We start from the raw sequence: 18,224 nt of genomic DNA on the forward strand, positions 1-18,224 counted from the left end.
AATGATTCCCTTTTCTCTGTAATAATAAAACAGTACCTGTACTTGATCCCAACTAAGATATAATTACCCCTTATTGGGGGCAGAACAGCCCTATTGGGTTTATTTCATGGTTAAATGATTCCCTTTTCTCTGTAATAATAAAACAGTACCTGTACTTGATCCCATCTAAGATATAATTACCCCTTATTGGGGCAGAACAGCCCTATTGGGTTTCCGGATAAGGGATCCCATACCTGTATATCCTATAAGCATGTAGGAATGTTATACATAGCTAACTTTCGTTCAAATAGATAAAATATAAGAATCTTATTTTAAAGATGATAGAAGCCATTAAATGGAACATATTGAGGGCTGTTGCACAATAACAAAGCATATTTTTTTCCCTCTAGTGACTTTTACTTCGTTTCCCCATATGTGTTTTAATTACGCTATTTTCTCAAACCTCATTCGGTGGTCAAGAACTCTCATACACATTTTTTGGCACGTAATTGCGTACAACTGCTCCTACCAGCAGAACGCTCAAATGCAACCTAGCGTATGTCCTATGGAAACTATTACATCTATATTTGTCCGCTCCACAAAATGTTCTTTCATACGACAACAAGCCTGGAATTTAACAAACTTAGCCCCAGTGTTCTATGAAGGAAGGAAGCATTTAATGCATAGGGGCAAGACTCACAACGAAGGCATTTTGATATAATGTTTATTTTTCATATGCTAGGATGAACCGACGCTTTAAGTAAGACGTCCAAGGATTTCCATATTAAATTATTTCCATGCCCCGTCCAAAAGGTAAACAGAGCCGAGGCAGTTTAAAAAAAAAAAAAAAAAAAACATCTTTGCAAAAACAACCTTGGAACTTTACCTAAATTAGAGTTGGGGAACTTTGGAATGTTTACATTGAGATGCTGAAGTTCTCATCTGTTTATAGAAAGGATCCCAACTGAAAATAGCCGCCGCTTCTGACTTCAGGGAAATAAGAACGTAGGAAGAACCCTCAGCGAGGGACATTTTTTGGCTACTCCTTAATTCAAGTTTTGAGGCAAAAATTGAAGTTGTTTTTTGAAAATCCATTGAAGCTAAAGTCGTGAATATATATTGCTGCTCTGGATCAGCTTGGTGTATAGAACAACTGAATTATTATAAAAGGACACTAAAGGATAAAATATATCTTATCTCTAACTACAGGGCATACAGGCCAGAGTGTACTCCATCACATAATACTTTGCCAACTATTACTAGACTGTATAAAAGAAGGAAGAACTTATGGGATTTTCTAAGGGGAAACAAGTATGAAAATTGGTTAATTTAGTCAACATTTTGGTTCCACTTGGAAACTGTCTCCGAAACAAACAAACCCTAGCCATGTCATAGTTACATAGTTACATAGGGTTGAAAAAAGACCAGAGTCCATCAAGTTCAACCCATCCAAGTAAACCCAGCACACACACCCTATACTTACCAATCTATACACTCACATACATAAACTATATATATACAACCACTAATACTAACTGTAGATATTAGTATCACAATAGCCTTGGATATTCTGCTTGTTCAAGAACTCATCCAGGCCCCTCTTATAGGCATTAACAGAATCTGCCATTACCCCATCACTAGGAAGGGCATTCCACAACCTCACTGCCCTCACCGTGAGGAACCCCCTACCCAACATCCCCTGGCAAGGCATTCCCCAACCCCCTCACTGCCCTCACCGTGAGGAACCCCCTACCCAACATCCCCCGGCAGGGCATTCCCCAACCTCACTGCCCTCACCGTGAGGAACCCCCTACCCAACATCCCCTGGCAGGGCATTCCCCAACCTCACTGCCCTCACCGTGAGGAACCCTCTACCCAACATCCCCCGGCAGGGCATTCCCCAACCCCCTCACTGCCCTCACCGTGAGGAACCCCCTACCCAACATCCCCCGGCAGGGCATTCCCCAACCCCCTCACTGCCCTCACCGTGAGGAACCCCCTACCCAACATCCCCCGGCAGGGCATTCCCCAACCCCCTCACTGCCCTCACCGTGAGGAACCCCCTACCCAACATCCCCCGGCAGGGCATTCCCCAACCTCACTGCCCTCACCGTGAGGAACCCCCTACCCAACATCCCCCGGCAGGTCATTCCCCAACCTCACTGCCCTCACCGTGAGGAACCCCCTACCCAACATTCCCCGGCAGGGCGTTCCCCAACCCCCTCACTGCCCTCACCGTGAGGAACCCCCTACCCAACATCCCCCGGCAGGGTATTCCCCAACCCCCTCACTGCCCTCACCGTGAGGAAACCCCTACCCAACATCCCCCGGCAGGGCATTCCCCAACCTCACTGCCCTCACCGTGAGGAAACCCCTGCCCAACCTCCCCCGGCAGGGCATTCCCCAACCCCCTCACTGCCCTCACCGTGAGGAACCCCCTACCCAACATCCCCCGGCAGGGCATTCCCCAACCTCACTGCCCTCACCGTGAGGAACCCCCTACGCTGCTTCAAATGGAAGCTCCATTCCTCTAATCTAAAGGGGGGGCCTCTGGTGCGCTGATTGTTTTTATGGGAAAAAATAACCCCCCCATCTGCCTATAATCCCCTCTAATGTACTTGTACAGAGTAATCATGTCCCCTCGCAAGCGCCTCTTTTCCAGAGAAAACAACCCCAACCCTGACAGTCTAACCTCATAGTTTAACCCTTCCATCCCCTTTACCAGTTTAGTTGCAGTCTCTGCACTCTCTCCAGCTCATTAATATCCTTCTTAAGGACTGGAGCCCAAAACATCCCCCCATACTCAAGGTGAGGCCTTACCAGGGACCTATAAAGGGGCAAAATTATGTTCTCATCCCTTGAGTCAATGCCCTGTTTATACAAGACAGCACTTTATTTGCTTTAGTAGCCACAGAATGACACTGCCTGGAATTAGACAACTTGTTATCTACAAAAACCCCTAGATCCTTCTCCATTAAGGATACCCCCAACAAACTACCATTCAGTAGATAGTTCGCGTTTATATTATTTCTACCAAAGTGCATAACTTTGCACTTATCAACATTGAACCTCATTTTCCAGTTTGCTGCCCAGTTTCCCAGGTCTGTCAAATCGCTCTGCAAAGCGGCAGCATCCTGCATGGAACTTATAGTTTTGCACAATTTAGTGTCGTATCCTCATGTAGGATATTTACCCCCTGTGTAGTTTTAGCACCAAATGACAGTGGTTGATGGCAACCAAAGTACATCATCAGTCCCACACCCAACTGTGCAGCTTTAATTGGCCTTTTAAAGAATCTTATTCTTAGTCAACGTTTTGGTTCCACTTGGGAAATAAACAAACCCTAGCCATGTCCATGTCATTGGGACTCTTCAACATGTTCTCTGCACAGACTTAAAGTTGCACAGGTAGATTAATATTGAATATCATTTGGTAAATCTGCCAAATTCACTTAGATAGAGATAATAGTCAGTGTGGGGACAAATGTAACAAAAGCCATAGGGGCCCATTTACAACAATAAGTGCGTTTGCTCTTAAGTGGAAGGCACATAATCATGCAATTTGTCAGGTTACTTGCTTCATAATTTGATCTTGCTCTTCATGGTTGCGTATGGGTCTATCCTGCCTCAAAATGGACGTGGTGGTTGCGACAAAATAGCTGCGATCGCATCAAAATAGTTGCATGCATAAAAAAAAAATTAAAAAAAGTTATTTTTTGCCGTTTCAAGAATATAAAGTGGCCCATTAAAGAATCTCCCCAAACTGGAATATATATATCAGTAAATATTGCCCTTTTACATCCTTTCCCTTGAGCCGCCATTTAGTGATGGGCTGTGTGCTTCCTCAGAGACAGGAAGTGATGCAGCTCTAACTGTAACAGGAAGTAGTGTGGGAGCAAAAGGCAGAACTCTGCCCATTCATTGGCTGATGGGGCCTAGCATGTATGTGTGCCTTGGCTTGTTTGTGTGCACTGTGAATCCTATGATCCCAGGGGGCGGCCCTTAGTACTTAAAATGGCAGTTTTCTATTTAGAATTACCCAATAGCACATACTACTAAAAAAGTATATTTTTATGAAAATGGTTTGTTTAGATGAAGCAGGGTTTTACATATGAGCTGTTTATGCAATATATTTGTATAGAGACCTACATTATTCAGGGGTACAGTTTTCCTTTACTGACAGTTTTCCCAGCCTTTGAACCTGAGTGATCTTCCCAGAGTCACAGTCTGCCGGATCGTGTGTTGTTTTGGCCAATAGATTATTCCTGCCTCCGGATCCTCCGTCTTTATTGTTCCACTTTTACTGTTTTCCCATTTTAGGGATTGTATTTGTCGCATTCAGACCTTTCTCTCGAGAGGAGGAGACAACAATCAAAGACAAAGGAATCTTTAGTATCTTTGTTCCGATTACATTCTCTCAACTGCCTTCTGGGAATAGAATATTCTTTTGTAGTCGGGGATGGCAGCGCGCATAATAATCAGCAAATTAATGACATGGTAAATAGAAATTAGCAAGTGCTACTTTCATACTTTAACCCCTCGCTGATAGAAGGGCTAACGACATGTTGATGGCATGGAAACCTGTACCCTCAATAGAAAGATCACAAAGGCCACTTTGAAACGGAACAAAAATGTTTTTGGTAGGGAAGTGGCATGGGGAGAGCGAGAGACAATGGGGGCCAGTTATTAATAGAATTCATGATCTGAAGCATTTTCTATTTAGTAGACAATTGACTATATCAACCAATATAGTGACACGAGTGGCTTTTAGAATTGCAATTATTATTTTTTTTTTTTTTTACAATAACAATAAGAAAGAAAATGTAGTCGTAATGTAAAAGATAAGTAATGTTGGTTGACAAATGATAATTAAGGGTTGCTAAGGTATAAATAAAGGGGGGGAATCTTTGAGACTATAGTGGGGCCTATGGGGGATCCATGGACACATGGATTTGTGGCGAATATCTGTGTTGCGCCATTGTCAGATTGTTTCGGTAAACGGATAAAAAAATTTGCTGTGGAAAAATTTGCCACCTGTCCAAAAATTGTCACACGCGGCAAAGAATTGTCGCGCGTCAAAATAAATAGTTGCGGGCGTCAAAAGAATAAGTTGTGTGGGAAAAAAATAGTCGTGGGCGTCAAAATAAATAGTTGCGGGCATCAAAAGAATAAGTTGTGCGGGAAAAAAATAGTCGTGGGCGTCAAAATAAATAGTCACAGGCGGCAAAAGAATAGTTGCTGGCGGCAAAAGAATAGTTGCTGGCGACAATTTGTTTTCGATGCACGACATTTTCACAAATCTTTTGAAAGATTCGCAAATTTTTCGCCGAAGAGAAATTGGACAGATTCGCTCATCACTAATAGACACAAATAGATTTGTCCCTACAAAAGGTAGGAGCAGTGAGAAGTAGTGATGAGTGAATTTTTTCACAAGTCATGGATTGGCAGCGAAGTTCCGCATTTCACCATTGGCGAATTGTTTCGCGACACTTCCGTGAAAATTCACCACGCGTAAAAAAAATTGAGTCACGTGTCAAATTGGACGTGGTCGTGTCAAGTTGGTCGCGTAAAAAAAAAAGGGCGCGGGAGACAAACTAACCAACTGGCCTATTTTTACAGAACTGCGCCTATTTTTATGCGACCTCGCCCAGTTTGACACTCCCGCAACAATTTTGAGCGAATTGACGCAGTGGTAAAAGCAGAGCAACCATTAACCCAGGGGTCCCCAACCTTTTATACCCGTGGAGCAACACAAGCATGGAAAAAGTTCCTGGAGGTGCAAATAAGAGCTATAATTGGCTATTTGGTAGCCCCTATGGGGACTGGCAGCCTATAGAAGGCTCTGTTTGGCTTTACACTGAGTTTTATGCAATCAAAAATTGCCTCCAAGCCAGAAATTCAAAAATAAGCACCTACTTTGAGGCCACTGGGAGCAACATCCAAGGGGTTGGGGAGCAACATGTTACCCTCGAGCCACTGGTTGGGGATCACTGCATTACATACTGGTGTAGGATCCTGGTTCAAAACCTGGCAAAGCCACGCACTAAATTCAGAACAACAGATGTATTTCACTTGTATAAAGCCTTTGGCGTCTGTGGGGAGAAATCTTATCCACAACTACACCGAGCGCCTCATTGCACCCCTTTATCACAACAGACAACCTGCATGAGTTAAAGGTAATGAAGAACGAACCTGTCCCGTTTTGCTTCGCCATAAAATTCGCAAAACTGCAAGAAAATTCGCAAAATGCATTTTTCGCACAATTTTTTTTGTCGCCCGCATCTATTTTTTGTAGCCTACGTATTTTTTTTGTCGCCCCGACTTTTTGATGCAACCGTGCCCTTTTTTTTACTTGACCGCCCCTGATTTGATGCGACCGCACCCGATTTGACACAACGGCATCCTTTTTTTACGCGACTGCGCCCGATCTGATGCAACCGCTCATGATTTGACGCAACCATGCCCAATTTGACACAACCACGCAGTTTTTTTACGCGACCGCGCCCGATTTGACACAACGGCATCCTTTTTTTACGCGACTGCGCCTGATCTGATGCAACTGCGCATGATTTGACGCAACCACGCCCGATTTGACACAACCACACAGTTTTTTTGACGCGACCATGCCTGATTTGAAACAACCGCTCCCTTTTTGACACGACCGCACCCAATTTGATGCGTGAAATTCCATGCAACAAATTTTTCCACTGGGAATTTTCGCAGAAGTTTCGCAAAACAATTCACCAATGGCGAAATGCGGAAATTTGCTGCGAATCCGCCCCTGCCCAAAAAATTCCCTGACAAGGCCAGTTCCATGATTGACAAAAGCATTAATTTCTAGGTTACATCGCTAAATGACGAATACTGAAACACAAAATCCCCAGAATAACAATTTCTTTAAAAAAAAAAAGTCATGTGCCCATTCCTCTTGACAATATTTTTTTTTTTTCTTTTACAGTAAAATTCCATAAAAGGAGATCAAAAGAGACCTGGAAAAGCAGGTTGCATTACTTACTAATGACAGCAATAATACACTGAATTTGCCCTTGAGTAATTTTTTTTAAACAAAAGAACGTGTTTTCCTTTCAGCACTTCAATAAACTAAACAAGGAACCCGGTTGACCTCGGAGCAGATGAAAAGTTTTTGAAGGGGGCGCTTAGCAATGTGTATATTGGGCTTTCTTGCAGGTACACTCCGAATGTCCTTGTGTCCGGCCAACGATGTGATGCTGAATATGAATTAACTTTGGTTTGTAGGATAAAGGAGTCTAATGCATCATAGTCATTTCATAGCAAGTCTCCAGGGCCGATCCTTAACGAAAACCCATGACAATTAATCCACAGAGTCGGATGCGCTGAGGCTCTGGGGGAAATAGTTGAGAAAGATGATACAAGAGCAGGAGAAGTGCCAACAGCAAGAGAAGAGAGGAGGTGATTCTAGAAGGAAAAAAAAAATTCTAAAATAAAACTATATTTGTTCACCGACTTTAATTGTTCTGTACAAGGGATTATTTAGGAGGAAAGTAGCTCGGGGCTTCTTTACTCAGATTTTCAAAGAAATTGTTAAAAAGCCTAATAAAAAAAAAAGCAGATCCAAGTTCATGGGCAATTATAAGAAGCAACGTAGAGACGAAAATGAGCTCTTTAATACTGATGAGCGCATTTTTTTTTTGCCAGGCATGGAGTCGCAGCGAATTGCCGCATTTCGCCATTGGGGAATTGTTTCGTGAAACTTCCGCCAAAATTCACAGCAGATTTGTTGTGCGTCAAAAAAGTCACGTTAAATTGTTGGCACAGTTGTGTCAAAATAGGCGTGGTCACGTTAAATTGGGTGCAGTCCAGTCAACATGGGCCTGGTCACATCTGAATAGGCGCGGTCACATTAAATTGGGTGCAGTCGCGTCAAAATGGGCATGGTCACATCTAAATAGGCGTGGTCACATTAAATTGGGTGCAGGCCAGTCAACATGGGCGTGGTCACATCTAAATAGGCGCGGTCACATTAAATTGGGTGTAGTTCAGTCAGCATGGGCGTGGTCACATCTAAATAGGCACGGTCACATTAAATTGGGTGCAGTCCAGTCGACAGGGGCGTGGTCACATCTGAATAGGTGTGGTCACATTAAATTGGGTGCAGTCGCGTCAAAATGGGCATGGTCACATCTAAATAGGCGTGGTCACATTAAATTTGATGCAGTCCAGTCAACATGGGCGTGGTCACATCTGAATAGGCGTGGTCACATTAAATTTGGTGCAGTCCAGTCAACATGGGCGTGGTCAAATCTAAATAGACGCGGTCACATTAAATTGGGTGCATTCCAGTCGACATGGGCGTGGTCACATCTGAATAGGCGCGGTCACATTAAATTGGGTGCAGTTGCGTCAAAATGGCCATGGTCACATCTAAATAGATGACCAACAAAAAAAAGGACGCGGGAGACAAAAAAAAAAAACCAGGGTAACAAAAAAGTCTTGTTGTTTCGCAAATTTTACGGGAAAGCGGGACAGAGCGGAACAGATTCGCTCATCACTACTCTTCAATGCCAATGTAGGATTCTGGGAAATCTGTACCTGTATGTAAAAAACTGCAGTGACTAAACCAATAAATGTCTCAGTGTGTCATAGTAATGGTGGTCCCACCACGATGTGCATTAGATAGTAAATACATGAAATTCTAATATTAAATGAGCAGTTATATGCCGATGGCAGCCAAAATCTGATTGCGCCAATGTTAATTAATGGCCGATTTATTTAGTTGTTAGATGGACATTGACAGGCAAAAGATATAGTAAATTTATGGGCTTATTTATTCATTTTCAAGTTTGTAAATTTGAGAGCTTTCTTTTCCTAATTCAAATAAACTCACATTTTAAAATAACTCGAATGCTTTCTTATTTATTAATATGGAAGTCTTGTTCCAATAAAAAAATGGAATATCTCAACGCTTACAACTTGAAAGTCTCGAATTGAAAATATGGCTTGACTTTGCCTAGGTCAACTCCCCTTGACTAGAGATGTAGCGAACCTCACAAAAAATGTTCACAAAAAAGTGCGAACTTTTGCGAACTTTGCGAACCCCATAGACTTCAATGGGAAGGCGAACTTTAAAACCTAGAAAAGCCATTTCTGGCCAGAAAACTGATTTTAAAGTTGTTTAAAGGGTGCCACGACCTGGACAGTGACATGCAGGAGGGGGATCAAGGGCAAAAATTTATCTGAAAAATACGTTGTTGACACACCGTTGGGTTTTGTGCTGTAAAGGGCAGAAATCACACTACATTTCTAAACTTGTGTAATAAACTGCTTTTACAAGGACTATTGGGTTACAGCAGATGAGATCAGCAGGAGAGCTGCCCCCAGCAGCTACATACAGAGCAGTAGAAAGTAGATTACTAGTCAGCAAAGCTACCTAAACTGTCCCTCAAACCCCTGCACAGCTCTCTCCCTATGCTAACTCATCAAGCACACACAGGCAGAATGTAAAATGGCTGCTGGGCTTCGGTTTATATATGGAAGGGAGTGGTCCGGGGGTGGTCCAGGAGGGAGAGCTGCCTGATTGGCTGCCATGTATCTGCTGGCTCTGGGGTGAGAGGTCAAAATTTGGCTCCAGCTAAGGCGAACCCAAAATTGCCAACATCGCTAAAAGTTCGCGAACTTGCGAACACACGATTTTCGTGCGAATTAGTTCGCCGGCGAACAGTTCGCTACATCTCTACCCTTGACTTCTACATGAACTCACAAGGTTTCCGAATTTGTACATTCAAGTTTTTTTGTTTTTTTTTGCCCTTAATAAATTACAGACCTTCGAGTTTTGAAACCATAAAAATCGAATTTTAGCTCAAAAAACTTGAATTGTGTAAAAACTTCAAATTTGAACATTGATAAATAGTGATGAATGTCCTGTTTTGCTTCACCGAAAAAATTGCGAAACAGCAGAAAAGTTTGCGAAATAGTGAAAAATGTGCTAAACGCAGGTGTTGTTTGGTGTTTTTGTAGAGCACAACTATTTTTTAATGCGACTGCGCCCATTTTGCTACAAGCTGTTGGGGCCACCTGGCACGGATAGCAGTTCTATAAAGTGTCTTGTAGTTACTGGGACAATCAAGCTTTTAGAAGTTCTTTCCCACCCTCAAATTGGGAGAATAGAAAATGAACAACCTTTACTTGTGGCCCAAATAGAAACCTAGAGCCCAAATGAAGCCTTTATTTAGCACTCGACAGGTTTTCATTTTATAATTCTTTTATTTGTAAAGTTCAGTTGAAAATAACACTAAATAATACATCAATAAAAACACATTATGAGGGTGGATTACCAACGCTGTATGCCTGCTTCATGACTAAAGTGCAACTATAACTTCCTTTAATTGTCTAGGAATCAATGTGTGCAAACCAGTCCATAGTGAAATCAAAAGGAAAACTGTCATGGGAAGACATGTTTTTTTTTCAAAACCCATCAGTTAATAGAGCTTCTCCAGCAGAATCCTGCATTGTAATCTGTTTTTCCCATGGGGCTAGCCATATTCTTCATTTCCCAGGGTGCTATAGCCATGTAACCTGTGCTCTGATAAACTTCACTCACACTTCACTGCTGTTCTGCAACTTGGAGTGATATCCCCCCTCCCCCCCCCCAGCAGCCGATCAGCAGAACAATGGGAAGGAAGCAAGATAGCAGCTCCCAGTAGGTATCAGAATAGCACTCAATAGTAAGAAATCCAAGTCCGGCTTGGGACTCCTCCAGTTACATGGGAGTAGGAGAAACAATAGGTTAGCTGAAAGCAGTTCTAATGTGTAGCGCTGGCTCCTTCTGAAAGCTCAGACTCAGGCACACTTTACCGCTGCGCTGCAAGTTGGAGTGATATCCCCCCCCCCCCAGCAGCCGATCAGCAGAACAATGGGAAGGAAGCAAGATAGCAGCTCCCAGTAGGTATCAGAATAGCACTCAATAGTAAGAAATCCAAGTCCGGCTTGGGACTCCTCCAGTTACATGGGAATAGGAGAAACAATAGGTTAGCTGAAAGCAGTTCTAATGTGTAGCGCTGGCTCCTTCTGAAAGCTCAGACTCAGGCACACTTTACTGCTGCGCTGCAAGTTGGAGTGATATCCGCCCCCCTCACCCCCAGCAGCCGATCAGCAGAACAATGGTAAGGGAGCAAGATAGCAGCTCCCAGTAGGTATCAGAATAGCACTCAATAGTAAGAAATCCAAGTCCGACTTGGGACTCCTCCAGTTACATGGGAGTAGGTGAAACAATAGGTTAGCTGAAAGCAGTAATGTGTAGCGCTGGCTCCTTCTGAAAGCTCAGAATCAGGCACAATGCACTGAAGTAGATCAGCCTAGTAGTGTGCAACTATATCTCCCTTTAGTTGTCCATGAATCAATGTGTGCAAATCAGTCCATGGTGGAATTAATTACTGACACTCTGAGTTAGCACACTACAGTTCTTGAAATGTTCTTAAAACTAGTTTTGAGTTATACGCACATTAGTCATGCGGTTTTACTCACAAACCATAGCGTTTCGTTCCAACTGCCTCTCATGGTGTTTGGGGGACCTGCAGACACATTTCTTTCCCCACACCCGATGTTCCCAGGCAGCGGTCCTACTCCAGCACTAGTTTATGCTGTCAATATGTCCTGTTTCTAGTTTCCTACTTGATAGTAACCTGATTGCTCTAGCAGGGACCTGGAAACGTATTCTAGGCAAGTCCTGCTTACCACCCAAACTTCAGGAGACCCCCCCAAGTGGGATCCTGTGAAGCCCTATGCAATATATGGCTCTACCATCTGCCATATTCCCCTCTCTGTGCTAATTTCTTCCCTCCATGAGAAGAACTCATATATTGCATACAGTTTGAATATGAAAACATCTTGCTTCATCTAGAGATACTGTGCATTGAAATAATTTGAGTTCAGGTCTTTGTCCTTCATAATCTATAAGACATTGTGTTCTCCTAGTTTATGCTTTGTGTATAAAACATTGTGTACGTTTATATTAATAAAGAAATGTGTTTTCATACAGCCATTATCTCAGGCATTGTGTGTAAACTTGTCACTTGTCTGACTTACCCACCTCCCTCGCTCTCTTCCCCAGGCATTGTTCATTGTTCTGTTTTTCCAGCATATAAGCAGAATGCAACAGCCCCTCCCGAAATAAGAGGAAAGTATTGGCAAACATCTTGTAAGGCTTTTCAGCAGGCTTTCCTATTAGGGCCACATTCCTGTTGGTCATAGGAAAGAAATTAGAATCCCTCAAGAAGATGTCTGGGCAGATGATATACCAGGCACATTGGGTTTGGGTCAGTCCAATCCAGTGAAAGCACTAAAGTATTAATGTATAGCTATGGGCAAAATGTTTCGCCAGGCATGGATTTGCGGCGTATTTCCGCGTTTTGCCATTGGCGGATTGTTTTGCAAAACGGATGAAAAAATTCACCGCGCATCCAAAAATTGTCGCCCGCGTCAAAAGAATAGTCTTGCCTCAAAAAAGAATAGTCGCGGGCATCAAAAGAATAGTCACGGGCATCAAAAGAATAGTCACGTGACAAAAGAATAGCGGCGGGCAACAAAAGAATAGCCTCGCGACAAAAGAATAGCCGCGGGCGACAAAAGAATAGTCACTGGCATCAAAAGAATAGGCATGCGACAAAAGAATAGCCTCGCGACAAAAGAATAGCCTCGCGACAAAAGAATAGCCGCGGGCGACAAAAGAATAGTCACTGGCATCAAAAGAATAGTCACGCGACAAAAGAATAGCCTAGCGACAAAAGAATAGCCGCAGGCGACAAAAGAATAGCCGCAGGCGACCAAAGAATCGCTGCGGGTGACAAAAGAATAGCCTTGCGACAAAAGAATAGCTGCGGGCAACAAATTTTTTTGACGCGCAACATTTTTGCCGTTTTGCAAATTTTTTGCCGTTTTGCAAATCTTTTGAAAGATTCGCAAATTTTTCGCTGAAACAGGACAGATTCGCTCATTGCTATTAATGTAAGTACTTTCTGTTCAGTTCAACTGTTGTGAATAGTCGATCTCAAGGATTTGTTTGTATTTGTTTTAGTCATGGGCAGTGGAGTTGAGGGGGAGGAAAAGGGGTCTCTCTAAACCCTTATTTGCTGACGTTTTTCAGCTAAATATGTTCTCAAACCAACTTTAGAAGACATTTTATTTGGTGGGGAAGCTAAGCAGGGGTTGGAGCTACTGTGAGAAATAGCAGCAAACAGGGCTACCATCAGTAACCATGGGGCTCCATAATATTATGATAAAAGGGCCCTTCCCCCAGGGAGCCCCAGTTATTAGCCAGTGAGTCCCCTTTGAGGCCTGCCAACAAGTAGAATTGGGCCCCAAAATGACCTATGGATGCATGGTCATGCCTCTGAATCAACCTTTCTTGGCCTATTATACCAATACTCTCTCTACAATCCACACAAATTGTGGATAAAGGAGTTTTTATATGCATATATTTTTATATTAGATCTCATATATATATATATACAGGTATAGGACCCGTTATCCAGAATGCTCGGGACCAAGGGTATTCCGGAGAAGTGGTCTTTCCGTAATTTGGATCTTCATACGTTAAGTCTACTAAAAAATCAATAACATATTAATTAACCCCAATAGGATTGTTCTGCCCCCAATAAGGGGTAATTATATCTTAGTTGGGATCAAGTACAGGTACTGTTTTATTATTACAGAGAAAAGGGAATCATTTAACCATGAAATAAACCCAATAGGATTGTTCTGCCCCCAATAAGGGGTAATTATATCTTAGTTGGGATCAAGTACAGGTACTGTTTTATTATTACAGAGAAAAGGGAATCATTTAACCATTAAATAAACCCAATAGGACTGTTCTGCCCCCAATAAGGGGTAATTATATCTTAGTTGGGATCAAGTACAGGTACTGTTTTATTATTACAGAGAAAAGGGAATCATTTAACCATTAAATAAACCCAATAGGACTGTTCTGCCCCCAATAAGGGGTAATTATATCTTAGTTGGGATCAAGTACAGGTACTGTTTTATTATTACAGAGAAAAGGGAATCATTTAACCATTAAATAAACCCAATAGGGCTGTTCTGCCCCAATAAGGGGTAATTATATCTTAGTTGGGATCAAGTACAGGTACTGTTTTATTATTACAGAGAAAAAGGAAATCAGTTTTAAAATTCTGAATTATTTGATTAAAATGGAGTCTATTGGAGACGGGCTTTCCGTAATTCGGAGCTTTCTGGATAACGGGTTTCCGGATAAGGGATCCTATACCTGTACAACATTCATCATAATGCTTTACTGCAGGACTGTAAAATACCTGCATTTCCACAAAACTGGATTCTCTGAAACCGAATTAGCAGCTCAACCTATTCCAGATAAGGTAAGTAGCGTCACAATAATTTCATAAATAATATATTTATAATCAGGAATGAGCAAATCTGTCCCGTTTTGCTTTGGCCAAAAAATTGCGAAACGAATGAAAAATTATTGAAACGGTGTAAAATCTGTGAAATGTGGGTGTTGCGTGATTTTTTTTGTTGCACAACTTTTCTTGACACGTGACCGTGCTGATTTTGACGCACAACAAATTTTTGTTTGGTGAATTTTCGCAGAAGTTTCATGAAACAATTCACCAATGGCGAAATGTGGAAATTTGCTGTGAATCCATGCCTGGCGAAAAAAATTTGATCATCACTATTTATAATAATAATATTTTCCATGAGAACAACCTATCTAAACAACACATTTTCCTCCCCATGTTTGCAAAAACTGATAGATATAAGGGGAGGCAAATTCATACATTTTCAAATTCATGATTTTTAAAATTAAATGTTAAAAAAAGATTTTTTCTTGAATCCTAGAATATTCATGAAAAAACGAATCAGAGAAGCTAATTATCAAAGAAAATCTTATTCTTCCACCAATTTTTTGAACAAATTTGTAAAAAATACTCAAAAAATGAAACAACTACTGAAATAACTGCTGAAAAGGCATATTCCATCAATGTATACAAGCTCCCCAGGTTTTAGCTGCTGAATTTTTTCCATTCAAATTTTCAAGACTTTTTTTTATTGATAAATATTTAAAACTCAGATTTTTTTTCTTGAATTGCAGAAAAAACATGATTTCAAATTGTAATAAATAGTTTTGATTTTAATACAGTTTTAATTTATTCTTTATTTATTTTTCTAATTTAATTTAGTTTTCATTTTAATAAATAAATAATTTTTAATAAATAGTTTTAATTTGTATACATTTTTAATTTATTCTTTATTTATTTTTCTAATTTAATTTAGTTTTCATTGTCTTAAATAAATAATTTTTAATAAATAGTTTTAATTTTTATACATTTTTGATGTATTTATTTTTCCAATTTAGTTTTTATTTTAATAAATAAATACATTTTAATAAACAGTTTTAATTTTAATACATTTTCAATTTTTTTAATTGATTTTTCTAATTTCATTTAGCTTCATTTTAATAAATAAATAATTTTTAATAGTTTTAATTTTTATACATTTTTTATGTATTTATTTTTCCAATTTAGTTTTTATTTTAATAAATAAATACATTTTAATAAACTGTTTTAATTTTAATACATTTTAATTTTTTAAATTTATTTTTCTAATTTCATTTAGCTTCATTTTAATAAATATATAATTTTTAATAAGTAATTTTAATTGTTATACATTTTTAATTTATTCTTTATTTATTTTTCTAATTTTATTTAATTTTAATAAATACATTTTAATACATTTTTTTATTTTAATGCATTTTTAATTTATTTTTATTTATTTTTCCAATTTAATTTGGTTTTTATTTTAATAAATCAGCAAAATTTAATAAATAGTATTTTATGCACTTAATAAGACGTATTCTTATACCTAACTGTCTATAGGAAATCATTTCAGTATTTTAATTCTAATTCTTTGATTCCGTAGCATCAACATCAGTATCTTCCCAGTGAAGCTTATTACAATTTCACGCCCACCACAGGCAGAAAACCGCGTATACACTCAGGGGTTGTTAAATGCTACTTATCCATAGGGTATATTTTCCATTATTTATACCGATACTCTCCCTCGGAGCCATAAATACATTCCAATCCTGTGCGCGCTGCGGTGGAAGTGCATAAAAGCCGATGTGTGGGAGTTACAGTCTATCAAATGCACTTTGCAAGGGTCAAATGTTTGTTAGTCTGATGTCTCCAAAGCATTTATTTTGTTTATTGTTTCATGACAATACTGAAAATAATAACTGAAAAAGGCACTTCCTTGCCCCAAATGATCCGACAGAGGCCTCCGACCGTTACGGCTCGCATCTTACGCCAACAGGCTAATAGTCAATTGCTCGAGAGAGGAATAAAGTGGTGGAATAATGCTGCCGTCACATCTCCCCCCTTTCGGGAAAATAAATTGATCATGTGACATGAAAAAGAAGGCAATCTTCCCAGTGACCCCTAATCCTTCACATGACAACATGACACCTTAAAATTGCTCTAAGTACTGTGAAAAAAATATGATTTAAATATCAGCCTTTTGTCTTTTTTATTCCATTCTCTTCCGCGCTCGTTATTACCTCATAATTTTTGACATTTGTGATTAAACAAAGCTTTACATTTTATGATTCCATTTCAAATACACAATTGCTGACATATATCAAGAACAAAAATTAGGCCCTTTTTCTCAAGCAACCTCTAATTATATTTATACATTAATATGCCAGCGCCGAAATTGAATGATTTCAAACAATATTTTAAGCTAATTGTTTTAAAACTTAATCATGAATCTTATTTTATTGCCCACACTATTATAACCTCGCTAATGACTAATATCGTTCTACTTGTTTTTGGGGAGGGGGGGGTAGGGAGTAATGATTTTAAATATTTTAAAAATGTAATTTTTACAAGGCGGACTAGGAAGATATTTCCAAGAATGGGATAGATTCTGAAGAAAGCATCTCATGAGGGTTTTGTTACATTGTCTGGGGCTGATTTACAAATAGTGATGAGTGAATCTGTCCCATTTCGCTTCACCATAAAATTCGCGAAACTTCAAGAAAATTCACGAAATGGGGAAAAAATTAACAAAACGCATTTGCCGCACAATTTTTTTGTCGCCCATGTCCAATTTGACGTGACTGCACCAGATTTGACGCAACTGCGCCCTTTTTTTGGCGCACCCTCGCCCAATTTGACATGTGCCAAAAAAATATTCCCCGCTCCAAATTTTTTCACACCCAATTTAACATGATTGCACCCGATTTGACACAACCGCGCCCTTTTTTGGCATGCCCGGGCCCGGATATGACTGCACCTGATTTGATGCAACCGCACCCTTTTTTGGCATGCCCACGCCCAATTTGACATGTGCCAAAAAAATATTCCCCGCTCCGAATTTTTTCGCCCCCAATTTGACATGATTACCTGATTTGACACAAACACACCCTTTTTTGACATGCCCGGGCCCAAACATGACTGCACCCGATTTGACGCAACCGCGCCCTTTTTTTGGCGCGCCCATGTCCAATTTGACATATGCCAAAAAAATATTCTCCGCTCCGAATTTTTTTGCGCCCAATTTGACGTGATTGCACCCTATTTTACACAACTGCGCCCTTTTTTGACATACCCGGGCCCAATTTGACAAAAGATATTCCCCACGCCGAGTTTTTCCGTGGCAAATTTTCACAGAAGTTGTGCGAAACAATTTGCCAATGGCGAAATGCAGAAATTTGTTGCGAATCCATGCCTGGCGAAAAAATTCGCTCATCACTATTTACAAACACTGAATCTGAAATACACAAGAGCAGTTGCTACTACCAATGATCTCATTGGTAGTGATGACCGAATCTGTCCTGCTTCGCTTCGGCGAAAGATTTGCGAAATGCTAGGAAACTTTGCGAAAAGCCTATTTTGCCATGGCCACACCTATTTTTATGCGACCAAGCCCAATCTTTTTTTCAGCACAAAGTTTTGTGAAACAATTCGCCAATGGCGAAATGCAGAAATTTGCTGTGAATCCATGCCTGGTGAAAAAAATCGTTTATCACTACTCATTGGTTGCCACCATGTTCATAAATAAGGCCCTAAAGGAGAAGGAAGGTAAAAACTAAGTAAGTTTATCAGAAAGGTCTATGTAAATACATCCGTAAGCACTCACAGAAACACAGATACAGGATTTCTTGTCTGTTTGTTTTCCTGTGCCAGAGACACGCAGCTCTCTCCTCTCTCCCCTCTCCTGCTCCCTCCTCCCTCA

Source organism: Xenopus tropicalis, chromosome 4 (assembly GCF_000004195.4).
Source record: "Xenopus tropicalis strain Nigerian chromosome 4, UCB_Xtro_10.0, whole genome shotgun sequence".
NCBI lineage: Eukaryota > Metazoa > Chordata > Amphibia > Anura > Pipidae > Xenopus > Xenopus tropicalis.